Source organism: Corapipo altera, unplaced genomic scaffold (genome assembly GCF_003945725.1).
Source record: "Corapipo altera isolate COAL_440 unplaced genomic scaffold, ASM394572v1 75, whole genome shotgun sequence".
Classification (NCBI taxonomy): domain Eukaryota; kingdom Metazoa; phylum Chordata; class Aves; order Passeriformes; family Pipridae; genus Corapipo; species Corapipo altera.
The window spans coordinates 1,388,037-1,400,387 of NW_020884887.1; the positions used below are offsets into that span (position 1 = coordinate 1,388,037).

General features: G+C 41.7%; 1 protein-coding gene across 2 annotated transcripts in view; it reads left to right on the plus strand.

Moving 5' to 3' along the window:
* The window catches only part of SLIT3 (slit guidance ligand 3), a 477,403-nt gene that overhangs the window by 123,436 nt on the left and 341,616 nt on the right, over nt 1-12,351 (plus strand). The gene's annotated exons all lie outside the window — the stretch shown is intronic.

Here is a 12,351-nt window from a genome sequence, read left to right on the forward strand (position 1 = left end):
TAAAAACCTTAGAGCTTTCTTAGATTAATGTTTTTACTGTAATTTATAATCCACTTATATGAGATTGTTAAGGGCTGCTAGTTCTGGGGGACTGACTGAGGACTTTAACTGGGATTTGTTCCTCCTGTGATTCTTGCAATAATTCAGTAGGTCCACCCTGGCTTGTACTCCTCACTGCCACCCTGTGATGGGACATGGGAGACTTGGGTGGTACCAGTTGTTTAAGAAGGTTATTTGAGTGGTACCAGTTGTTTGGGAAGGTTATTCTGTTTGTGGTGTGGTAGGGTAAATACTGGCATGAAAGGAAACATCCTTCTTTTTTCTTTGCTGTTTTACTGCTGAGTTTTGCATGAGGGACGTGACTGTGGTGCCTGTTCAGTGAGTAGGGGTGAAAATGTGGGTATATGTTTTCATCTTTATAAAAACATATTTTACTGTTTCATAAAGTTCAGAGAAAGAGTTCTTTAAACGATGAATTAAATATCAAAGCACAACAAACAGGTAAAAGCTCAATTCCCTTTTCATGTATTTTTCTGTAAGACAGTTCCTGAGATTGGGCAGAGCCATCACACCTTTCACTTTTTATCCCTTAATAAGAGAGAACATACATTGAGATCATAAATTTTGGAGGGTCTTTGGAGGTTTTTAATCCCACACCTTTCTGCAAAGCCCTACACATCAATTAGAGACTTCTCCCTTAGGAGAGGGAGGAGCAGTGGAGATGCTCTTGCAGCTGGACCACAGATGAAGCTCAGTCACAGTCATGCTCTGCTCTAAACGTTCATCTGCTGCCTCAGAGTGCAGGAAATGACAGTGCCAAGGGGAAGGAGGCTTTGGGTGGACATAAAATGTGTCTACAAAAACACAGACTGTGGATGTGTGAGCAGGATCAGACAAAGTTTTTCTTTTTTTTTTTTCTTCCAGTTGAATTTATTTTGAAACTTGTAAATATTTGAGTCATTCATCATCCATATAGATTCTAAAATAAGGCATTCCTGAAACTTGGGTGTATTATTTTGAGACAGAAGGCTAACATTCTTATTTAGATTAACTACTGTTTTATTAAACCAATATACAGAGAGGGTGGAGGTATACACAAGCTAAAAGAAATGTTCATTTTGTTGAACCAAACTGACAGGCCATGATTACAGATCATCTATTTTTGTGATGCAAACTGGAAATTAATATAAACAGTGTGGACCAAAGCAGGCTTATGTTTTGCTTGTTTTTGATAGGAGCTGTGTGGAAGGGATGTCTCAGTAAATCAGCTCCAAGATTTATTCAGTGATGCCCTGTGAAAACGTTCCAAGTCAAGTCAGTATTCATTTCTGAGAGTGTAACATTTTGCTCTTTAGAGTTTTAGCTCTGAGATAGGGAACACCACAGCAGCTTGCATTAATTGTTCGGTGTGGTGAAGTGTATAAAACCCAGTGTTCCCTGAACATCAGATCAGAAAACAGATACAATTCCAAATATGTAAAGAGTGGGCAAACTTTGACGACAGTATGATAGATCCTGTGGTAGTTACAGCTAAAACAGGCTGCTAATATGCATCTGAGCTCAGGAGATATTAAACTATATATAGATTCTGCTATTCCTAACAGATTGTTGTTGAGATACCTGACACATTTTTTGATGTTACATGCATTCAGAAGAGCTGAGCTTTACATAATTTCTGGTTAGTGTTAGTTGTGTGAAAACATATTAAAATGAGTGGCCTAGTTAGGAAACTCTGTCACATACGCAGAAAGGCAGGTTTGGAGCTTTCTGCCAAAAATGCAGAAACTCTCTCGGTAGCAGGCATTCTGCTCTGCAAATTTCTTTTGAATCTAACATAGGCGCAAAATACAGTGAGAGGTGATCTGTCATAGCAACCACCCCTGGGACACGAGCAGCTGAGTGTGTTCCCTCTTTGCCAGTGTCACCAGGCCAGCCAGGCACTGGGAAGGTGAGAGGGACCGGGGTCCTGGGAGCCAAACAACAGTCACAGGAGAAATTATACACATTTTAGCATCCTTTGGCTACAAACTGCCTCAGTGCAAAGAGCCTTAGAGCATTCCTCAGGCGAACTCCCAGCAGATGTGTGAGCACGTGTATGCTGAGATCCTTCAGAGCTCAGCTATGTTTGTGTTTACTGAGCTTAAAGGCAAGGAGAAAAGATGGTGGGAGGCTGGGATTCTCTGCTTTCATGCTCTGGATTCCAGTGTAGGAGGTATTGGATGGGGTGAGAAGGTGGGACATGTGCACTGTTGATATGACTGATGGAGTGAGTGCTTGTTCCTCACACGGTGCTGTTACTGCTGGAGGTGCCCAGGGCTTTTGGCTGCACAGGTCCAACTGATTCAGATCAAGAGAGCTGCAGAACAATTCATCATATGGGCAGACTAGTTCTCTCTAGCAACCTTCTGTGAAATCGTGGCATCGCTTTTGTTGAAGATTTTAGCTCGTTTTGTAAAAAAAAATGTTCTTTTTCATCCGAAAATAGAGTTATCGTCTTCAAAATATTATGTGTTGTCCCTTATCTCTTTTGCTGTGAACTTTGTCTATCATTTCCAGCGTTTCACAAACCCTGGCAAGTAAAGCTGAAGATTATTTTTATTACTGTACCTGGAACAGTGTGTTAGGAGTGTACTTGCAGCCAAAGGATTACTCTGGGTTTTCAACACCTCAAGTATGTCTAAGTTGACCTTCCTTTCCTCTTTGGATATTTAGTTGCCTGTCTTTGATAGGTGATGTAAGAGGTCATACGCTGTTCAACTATTTCTAGGTTTTTATGCCTATTTATTGCCTTCTAAATGTTTGCTTGGTGGTTCTGCTCTCTTTGCCAGGGGATATTAATCATAGTAGTTTAGATCTAACCTTTAGCATAGAGACAAGAAAGTTTCTTATTTTTCTTGCTTGCAGGACAAAACCCGAGGCAAGTGCTCCTGGCCACTCGAGAAGACACTTTACTGAGGCAGATGGAGCTTTGTTTTTCCTCCTGGGTGTCTGTGTCTGATAGAACTGCTTTCAGAGAACTACTGTGATCTATTTCTTGTTTGCTTTGTACACATTTTGGGATGTATGGATTTTCCAGCTCTTTACTGAGGCTTTATTTAGGTTAACTAACTATTCCAGGGTTCTTTTGCTGTCTCCTGTCTCTTGCTCTATAGAGTGGAATAATAAGGTCATTTAACTCTTGAGAACCACCTGACTTCTGATGACAAAATTGTGTGTTCACAGTGGTTTGACTGAGACACCAGTTTGCTGTTGAGCATCTTCATTGTCAGCGTGGTTAAAGATTTGTTTTCAGAGAAAAGCATCTGCAAATGCTGCAGTGGGATTGTGGAGCCAGCAAGCAGCAGCCTGCTCTGCTAAACAGCTCCAGTCCTTTGCTAGGATCTTACAGGAGATTTATTTGATTTGAGCCACCACAATAAGTGAAGTGCCAGAGAATGGTAGTCACAGAAGATATTTTTTCAGGCAGCTGTGGGGATGCACCAGGCTGGGACTGCATGCTGGTGCCTGGCCTGTCTCTGCTGCCTGCCGCAACTCTGCCATGGGCTCATCAAAGAGGGGCTTCAGCTTCCTCAGAGAACCTCTCTGCTTCCCCAGGGTAGGTACAGTCACACTCAGAACATCCTGCTCTGCTTCTTGGTCTCCTTAAAGGTGGTGTTGGGGATATGGGAGTCAAAGAGGAACTGCCTGAGGGATCCTGGGTCTCTGATAAATACTCCAATCTGAAGAACCACCTTTTGGTGCTCCTAAGAGCCTCTGTTCAGAGGAGAAGATGCTGACAGGTGTTTGACAGGTGACGTTGAAGGTCCTGATCTTCTCTTGTGTACCTGACTGATGGCATTTTTGGGAGGATGCGTTTTTGGGAGGATGCAGTTCTTGAGAGAAGCGGGGTTTGAGTGTGAACCCACGGTGTGTCCTGCCAGCGAACAGACCTAGATTTGACTGAGGAAAAAAATACTTAGCTGGGTGTTTGTCTGCTCTGAAATGCCATCTCTGATCTAAAGCCTCTCTCTAACCTACATTTCCCATTGAAACCACAAAGCAGGAGTGTGAGGTGCAGTTCCATTTCCAGATTTTTACAACATCTTGATGGGAAGAGTTTTTCCAGGAGTCCCTTTAAAGGGTTATGGAAGAGGCTGTGGAATAAAAGCACATCTCCACAGAACAAAGTGCACACACACACTCCCTCCCTCCTGTTACCAGGCTGTGACCAAGGCCTGGGGGAGCCAGGGTTTGCCCTTGGGGCCAGGAGGAGTTGGACTGGCACAGCTGTGTGTCCTGCCCTGGTGTTGGACCAGGGAAACTGGGGAGCAGCACAGACCAGGCTGTGCAGGGATCAGCCAGAAGACCAGTAGGAGTGGGCATTAAATCCCGCTTGGATGCTCTGGGTGTTACAGAATCAACTCATGTTATATGTGATTGGGTGTAACTTTACTCCTGAGAATCAATCTCAAAGACAAGTAAGCCAGGAGAAGTCTTATCAGACTGAGATGTCAGTCTTAATATTGGGACTTGGAGTGTGTGGCCCCTGTCCCCCTCAGGCCTTGTGTGAACATGTCATTTAGCAATCCAAAGCTGCAATTTTCACTATTTCTGTGTATGTTTCAGCTGTGCTTCAAGTAGCATTAAAAAGACAGTAATAAACTGAATTTATTTTGAAGGATAAAAAAAATGTGTATAATTAAAGGAATCTGATTTTAGGAAGGTAACCAAGAAAAAAAACCCCACTCATGCCAAAATATCCCACGATCCCTCAAGAAAACCAAACATAACCAAGGATTGAATTATAACCTATTGTATCTTTAATCCCTGCTTAACATCTGAATAAAAAGAACATTTCTCTATTGAGAAATTAAATGTTCTATATTTACATTTTCTTTATGAAACGAGAAGGAATGAAGTCATTGCACTGCATTCTCTTTTGCTTGACTGACATTTGATTTCACACTTTTTAATCGACTGTAGAGTTGTGTTTTCCATAATAAAAAGAGATTTCTTTTCCCTTGCATGATTAAAATCTATTTCTTCCCTTGGATCTTCAGCAAAGGGTTGATTGGGTTGTTGTATATACATATATAGATTTTTTTTTTCTAATTTCTGGATTTTTTTTTTTTTTTACTTTTACAGACTCTTCAGACTAGATTTTGGTTTTTTTGAGGGGGTTTTTCTTACTTACATGGACCCTAAAGTTGTTCTAAACTGCACACTCCATGGAGTTTCTGAGAGTGATTGAGATTGCCATCTTTAAATCATTGGAGCACAAAGAGAGCATAAGCAGATGTTATAAAGCACTTTGATCTCTGTTATGCCAAGAAATTTGATGGTGGTGATGTAGGCAAGGTCTCAGGACCCAGACACATAGTTTAGAAATAGTTTGAAGTCCAGACCAGCACTTAGAGCATCAGAATCTGGGAAACAACTGCATTTTAAGCTGGGAAACCCCACCCAGTTCTTTTTTAGCTTTTATATTTCCTCTCCCCCTAGGGAAATGTGTTCAGTTGGGCCTTATATTGTGGAGATTTTTCACCTACTGCTTTTGACCAGCACTGTCAGAGCTGGGCAAGGACAGGGAACAGCCCCAAGTTTCTATATGAGAGAGGGTTTTATATTTTATTTTATTTTTTTTTAAAGACCCAAGCTCTGTAGTTTAGAACATCAGAGCTGCCCTGTTTCTTCATGCAGATGAGTGTGTTATTTCTAAAGGTGTCCCAAGCATCCAGTCTCTAACACTCTGCACTTGATGTTTGGCTGGCAGAGGCCAAAAGTGAAAGCACTAAATCCTGCCCTAAGAACTGCTAATGCCTGTTGACATAAATGAGTATTGAGGGTTCTCAGCAGCACTGAACCGACACTTGCCACTGCCAGAGGCCAACTTTAAACAACTTGATTTTATTCCTACTTATGTCCCAAGCCTGGAATTTGGATAGAAGCTATTGTTGTTCTTTCATAAGCCATGTTTTAAAAAGGACGCTTCGTTGCTTCTGATTTATTTCATCTTCTTGTCTTCTGTCTTCACAGGGGCTTCAGCAAACTGTTCTCATAACTGATTTCAGATGATTTCAGAATATTTTATTGTCATTTCCTCTGGTGAACCAGGAACACAATATTCTTAGCCTCTGTGGAGGAATTTTAGGCAGAGCAAATAATTCATGTGTCTGCAGAATCATTTTATTATTGTTTCTGTTGCAGAAAGTTACAATTGCCCTATTTTTAGAATTTACATGAACTAAATCTGAAGAGGTTTTCTCAGAAGCATAAAAAAAGAAGGAATGGTTTTTGAAACCAGTATTCACACAGTAGGAGAAGGGTTGTATCTGTTTTCTTTGCTAAAATTAGATGCTGTGAAATATGCTGAGAATTGAGTGAGTGCAGAACCTCTCCTGCTGTATCCCAGTGTTTTGGTTAGGTGGTGATACTCCATCCCTTTGCACTGGTATACTTGGGGAAGGCTAGAATGCATTGATACTGCTGCAAATACAAAGAATTGATTGGCTTCAGTGCATCAATATTGGTAAAAATAGGCAGTAGAAGGGTTTTTGTGGCATGGGTCCTGTTTTCACTGAGGAAGTTCATGTGGTCATGCATTTTTGTAGAACTCTCATGCAGAAATAGAAGAATAAAAAAAAAGAAAAATAAGGACATAAAAATAAGACTAAAAATAAAAAGAATAATTAAAATAAGAAAAAAAGAAAAGTAAAAACTAGAAAAATGAAATGTTAGTGCTAGACTTTGGACTGAGTGCTCAGTGCAACAGAGTGGTGAAAGTGTGAGGTCACAGGAGCTGAAATGTTTCTCAGTCTGTTGGAGGATGGGGAGCATTGGGAAGAGATACCCCAAGTACAGTTTCCACAAAACCAGCTGTGAGCTGTGTGTGTTTACAGCCCAGCAGCTGAGACACACACCTGCTTGTTGGCTTTGGAGCTCTCTGCTTATTTTCATAGCTTTTGGTCATATCAGAGGCTTCCTGCCAAAAAAAAGTTAAACATGGAATATCCAAGAGTTTAACTGAACAACAATGCATGGATGAGAATATCTGTGTGGCACAGAAGGGCTCCTGTTAGAAATGCTGATTAAAATTATAACAAAGCTCATAGAGATTTCTCTTCTGGCCCCTTCTTAATGCTGGGGTTTGAACAGAATGAGTAGGAAATATATATGAAGGAAGTTTTACTGGGAAGTTGTTTTTTCTTCTGAAGTAGTGTCTGGTACTGGCTTCGACTGCTTATTTCCTGGAGCATTTGAGGAAATTTCAGTGCTCATTAGAATTTTACAAATTGTGGAGATTTCCAGGAGATGCTTATAATTCTTATTATAGGACTGAGAGAAAGGAAATTATAACTTCTATCATGCTGTCTCATAGTTGTATAAGAATAGATAAGTATAATATTAATAATATGTGCAATGATCTTAATAGCACATATATAAAAATAAGGATTTATAATAAGAATTGAATAATTGTGTTGGAACATAGTGTAGAATGGAAAACACAGCTTTTATTTGATCAATAAGGGCCAAGAAGGCTGAAAAAAATTAACTGCTGAAATGTTGGAGGCATTTTAGGAAATTCTGGAAGTTTCTGTGAAGTAGGATAGAATGTGTTTTCTCGTCTTAACTATAAAAAGAATGTGATTAATTAAAATGTTATGTGTATTTCCACTACTTGCAGAAGTGCCAGTGAACAACCACCTATGCTTGCAGAAGTGTAAATGTGTTTTTATGATGGAATACAGAGGAACAAAGACAATTAAACAGAAGGGTACCCATGTCAGAGAACACTACAAAAGTGATGGGAAGTATAGAGCAGTTGTTTATTCTTCCTCTTTGTCTTTTCCATGTAATGGATAAAAATATCTGTTGTTATCAATGGTGGCCAATGGTTATTATCAATGTTATTATCAATGGTAAGTCTCAAGTGCAGAGAGACACAGTTTTTATCTGGAAATTTGTGATGTGCTCCAAAGGAGTGGTGTGTGCACTGGACAGCTGGGGAAACATCTTCCACCTCAGGTTGAGGCCCTGCTTCCCCCGCTGGTTCTCTCCTGCTGCAGAGGCTGCATTTGGGGTTCTTTGCTCTCTGAGCCAAATGGTGTAGAGAGCTCTTAGTCCCACAAAGCAATTCCCTGCTTCTCCTTCCTCCCAATAGCACTTGTGAATGATGCTTAAGAATATGTAATTTTATGTGCTTTTGACTGAAAAATGCAAGAAGTAAGTGTTGAGTCTGAGTGAAGAGATGGAAATGAGTGGAAGATGCTCAGAGTTTCTGATTTGGCTGCCTGGCCTGGGAGTGGAACAGGGTAAAAAGATCTAGTTTGCTGGGAGGAATTTTCTCGTCATTCAGATAATGCTGTGGATTTTTACATCCCTCTAAATCCCTGTCAGGAGATGGAAATGAGGGTGTTCAGGGCAAAAATTGCAGGAGGTTGGGCACCAGGAGTCGGTAAAGGAGGAATGTTTAGCAGAGCTGCAGCTCACAAAGCCAGGAGCATTAGGGAGTGCTCCCTCCTTCTGTGGGCTTTAAAATGACCTCACCTCCTCCTTCCCCTTGCTGTTTTCCTTTGATCATTCCACAGAACTTAAGATAGATGTTCTGATCTTAACACAAACCCTCTGCTGTTTGGCCACTGAGTGTGGAATGACTTGAATTCCTGTAGTCCCAGTTACTCAGCCAGGCCACAATATGTTACTTTTCTCTTAGGCAATGCCCTGTTTTCCAACTTTCTCCCATCATCCATGTCTGCCCTTCCCTGAGCAATGTGGGGACAGGAGCTGGAAGCAGTGTTTTATAGGAACTCTCACCAGCCTTTTTTTACAGCAACACTCTTGCTGTCTTGCCACATGGGGGATAAACAGGAGCTGCAGTTGTTTGCTGTGGAGGACTGGATGAGTTTACCCAGTTTCTATGGTGGGATGCAGACATACAATCAACCACACTTTGGTTTGAAACAAACTTAAATCCAAATTACACAGCTTATTAGAGAGAGTCTGTAAACAGCAATTTCTCTTCTGAAGCAGCCTGACATCGGAGGCCCCAGCTGGATCTAAGCCCCTGGTATCCTCAGTCATGTTCTCACTTAGGATTAATAGGTTTTGTGTTAATTTTATCTTTAAGAAAGCAAGATTTGTCTTTTTCTTGAAGAAAAGTAATTAAGTGGAATCACAGAATATGCTGAGTTGGAAGGGACTTATCAGGATCATCCAGTTCCACTCCTGGCCCTGCACAGGACACTCCAACAATCCCACCCTGTGCCTCAGAGTGTTGTCCAAATGTTTCTTGAGCTCAAACAGGTGGTTTGACCACTGCCCTGAAGAGCCTGCTCAGTGCCCAACCACCCTCTGGGGGAAAAACTTTCTCCTGATATGTACTAGAGGAAAGATTATATACAGTATGAGTCTATCCCTATTAAAGAATTTATCCAAAGCTCAAATCTCAGAACACAAGTTGAAATTAGCTTTTTATAGTGCCTATAATCTTGAACCTGGATGATACAGATCATCCTATGGTCAGTCCCACAACCTTTCTGCTGTTATTTTTGTCTCTCTTTTCTTCACGTCTCTGGACTTTCAACTGATGAAGCTGAAAGACAATATCAAAAATACTGACATGGACTCCATATTTATGGGAGACCAGCAGTGTTTGGTTCCCACTCTTTCTGTGGGCATCCTCTTCTAACTACAAAGCAGAGTTACTTACTGATGTCTGTGTAGATTTGTGTAGAAATATCTGCATGCACTAAAGCCAGGTAGTATCTAGGATTCATTGACTTCAGAGGGAGAAGTGGATTTCTGCACTTGAACACCTCTGTGCTGAGCAGGCAGAGGAGCCCCAGGTGTGTGGGAGAGCCCTGACCTGCAGCAGGATTTGTTGGGATGTGTGGGAGAGCCCCAACCTTGTGCCATTGCCCTTTGGAGCCGTGTTGTACCAATGGAGCTGGGAGAGCACCCAGAGAGCCTCTAGCACCTGCACAGGGGCTCTGCATCACCCAACAGCCTGGAGGAACACCAAAGGGAGCTGGCAGCTTCCCAGCTGAGGGTCTCTCCCAGGCTGAGGCAGCTGAGCCAGGATCCCACCATGCAGCACTTTGTGATATTTTCCACAGCTGGATTTTTTTTTTTTTTTTAGAGCTTTATATATTCTCTTCACAGTCACCAATAATATCTTGAGTTCAGCATTCGTTCAGGTTTATGTAGCTCAGCAAAGATATTCAGTGAGGGGGGGGATTTACAGACAGAGAAGATGAGGAGGTTTTTGGTGGTGGTTTTTTTTGGTTTTTGTTTTTTTTTTTTTTCTTTTGGGAGGAGCTTTTTAATGTTTTTAGCTTCGGGCTATGAAGTGCTGGAAGTGCTGCAGAATTTTTTACTTATTTTTATCTGTGAGCCAGGCACTCGTCCATGCTCTCTGCCCTGCCAAAAAGGTTTCAGCATTAATGTGACAGACCACCCTGCCCGTGGGTGAGGTGTGTAATTCTTTCTTGGAGCAGAGATCTCGAGCAGAGGCAGCTTGTTATGTCGAAGTGCATGTGGTTTTCTCACACGAATTACTTGGCAGTCCAGGGAAAATATTAAACTCCACTTAACTTGGAAAGACCAGGAGGCCTTAAATGCATAGTAAAAAAATGTCTGCATTTCATTTCATTTCTTCTCCTCCATCTCTGTATTGGAAAGTCTTTGGCAATGGTGGAGAGAAATCTTCCCTCCCTCTGAAGTACATCCCCATGTTTGAGTGTGCTCTGCCTCAGGAATGACTGCTGGCATCTCTGCAAGGATTTTTTCTCTTTCATGGTTGCCTACTGAATTTATAAATAGAGATTAAAATGACTGGTACTAAGAAGGAGGTAAACCCCCAAATCCAATGTTCAGACCTGGGAATTACTGCATTCTGTTCTCCAATTTTGCACAGGGCTCCTGGGCCTTACTTTTGCAAAAAGTGCAAGGCAACTTCTATTTTTAACATTAGAAGTATGGATATTTTTCAGCATCAGTGTTAGTATTTGTTTTTATGAGAGGGTAATCTTTTCATTTAGTAACTTTCATTAAAGGGCATAAATTAGAGTTTTGAAAGTGTCTCACCCATTAAAACAAACAATCAATTTTAGGACTTTAAAACATAATTATTGGAAATCATTAGAAATTATTTCTTCTAAGGATTAAATTCCTTTAATCAAGTTTCCTATTGAAAATAATGGAATTTTTCCTTTTGTGGATAGCCATTTAATGTTAAACAAATGCTGAATATTTACTTTTTCTACTTTCTGCTTTTATAATAATATTGATATTAGAAGCTAGTTTTTAAAAAAATGTTCAATTTACAGGGTTCTTTTAGTCAGAATTGTGCCTTTGTGCTCTGAATACTTGTGAAGAAGCAGAGACTGTTGACATTCCCATTGTGCTCATCTCTGTGCTGCAGCCTGCTAAGGGAGGAGCTGGGATTTGCACCTGTGTACACGGCATCCAGAGGGATGGGAATGGGGATAGACATGGCTGTGTGAAAGGTGGGGGCAACCTGCCAGGGAGGGGAGAGAAATTCTCTGCACTGGGGTGTGACAGAACATGAAAGCAGAGGAGAGTCCAGAGGAGCAGGGGTCAGGCAGGTCTGACCCTCCAGCACCTGGCAGCTTCCAAGGAGTTCACAATTTCAAACCGGAATCGTCGTGGCAGCAATTCCGACCCGTTCTTGGTTGGGCTACCTGGGGAGCCTCTTGTTCAGCAACTGTTTTCTGGGCTACCTCTGCCAGTGTGCCTGGAAAACAGCCTTCTCGTGGAGCTCCAGATGTTTGGAGCAAAACTGGGACTTGATCCATGCCAAACAAACAGAAACCCCTCTCTGAGTTCCCGACCATCAGTGAAGGTTGTCAGTAACCAGGGGTTACCACTGGGTATCTCCGAAAATCAAGTCCTTCATGTCTCGATTAGTTGTTTGTGTGCCACATTTGTTTAGAGAGTTTTCCTCTTGCCAGCCTGGTGTTGCAAGATTTCCCCCTGTCAGACCCATAACAGCCCCAGAGAGGGCTCCCAGACCTGCTCCTGGGGCTCGGTGTTCCCTGCTGAGCCACATGGCAGCCGCCTCTGGAATGCCCGTGGCCACAACGCATGGAAGAGAGAGAGCTCGTGACCAAAATGCTGTTGGGTTCCAAAGAGCTATGGAGGCAAACTTAGCAGGGAACTGAATTCTGAATCTCAAGGAGAATAATAGGAAAAACAGCTGCAGAATCTCCTAACACTTCGTGTACGAGCACTCATTTTAAAATGAAAAATTACCATTTCATCAGACTGACATCAAATTGGCTCGTCAAGCACTGAAAATAAAATGTGTTTTTCCTTTAGTTCTCATTCCTTTTTGTTTTTTCATGATACAGT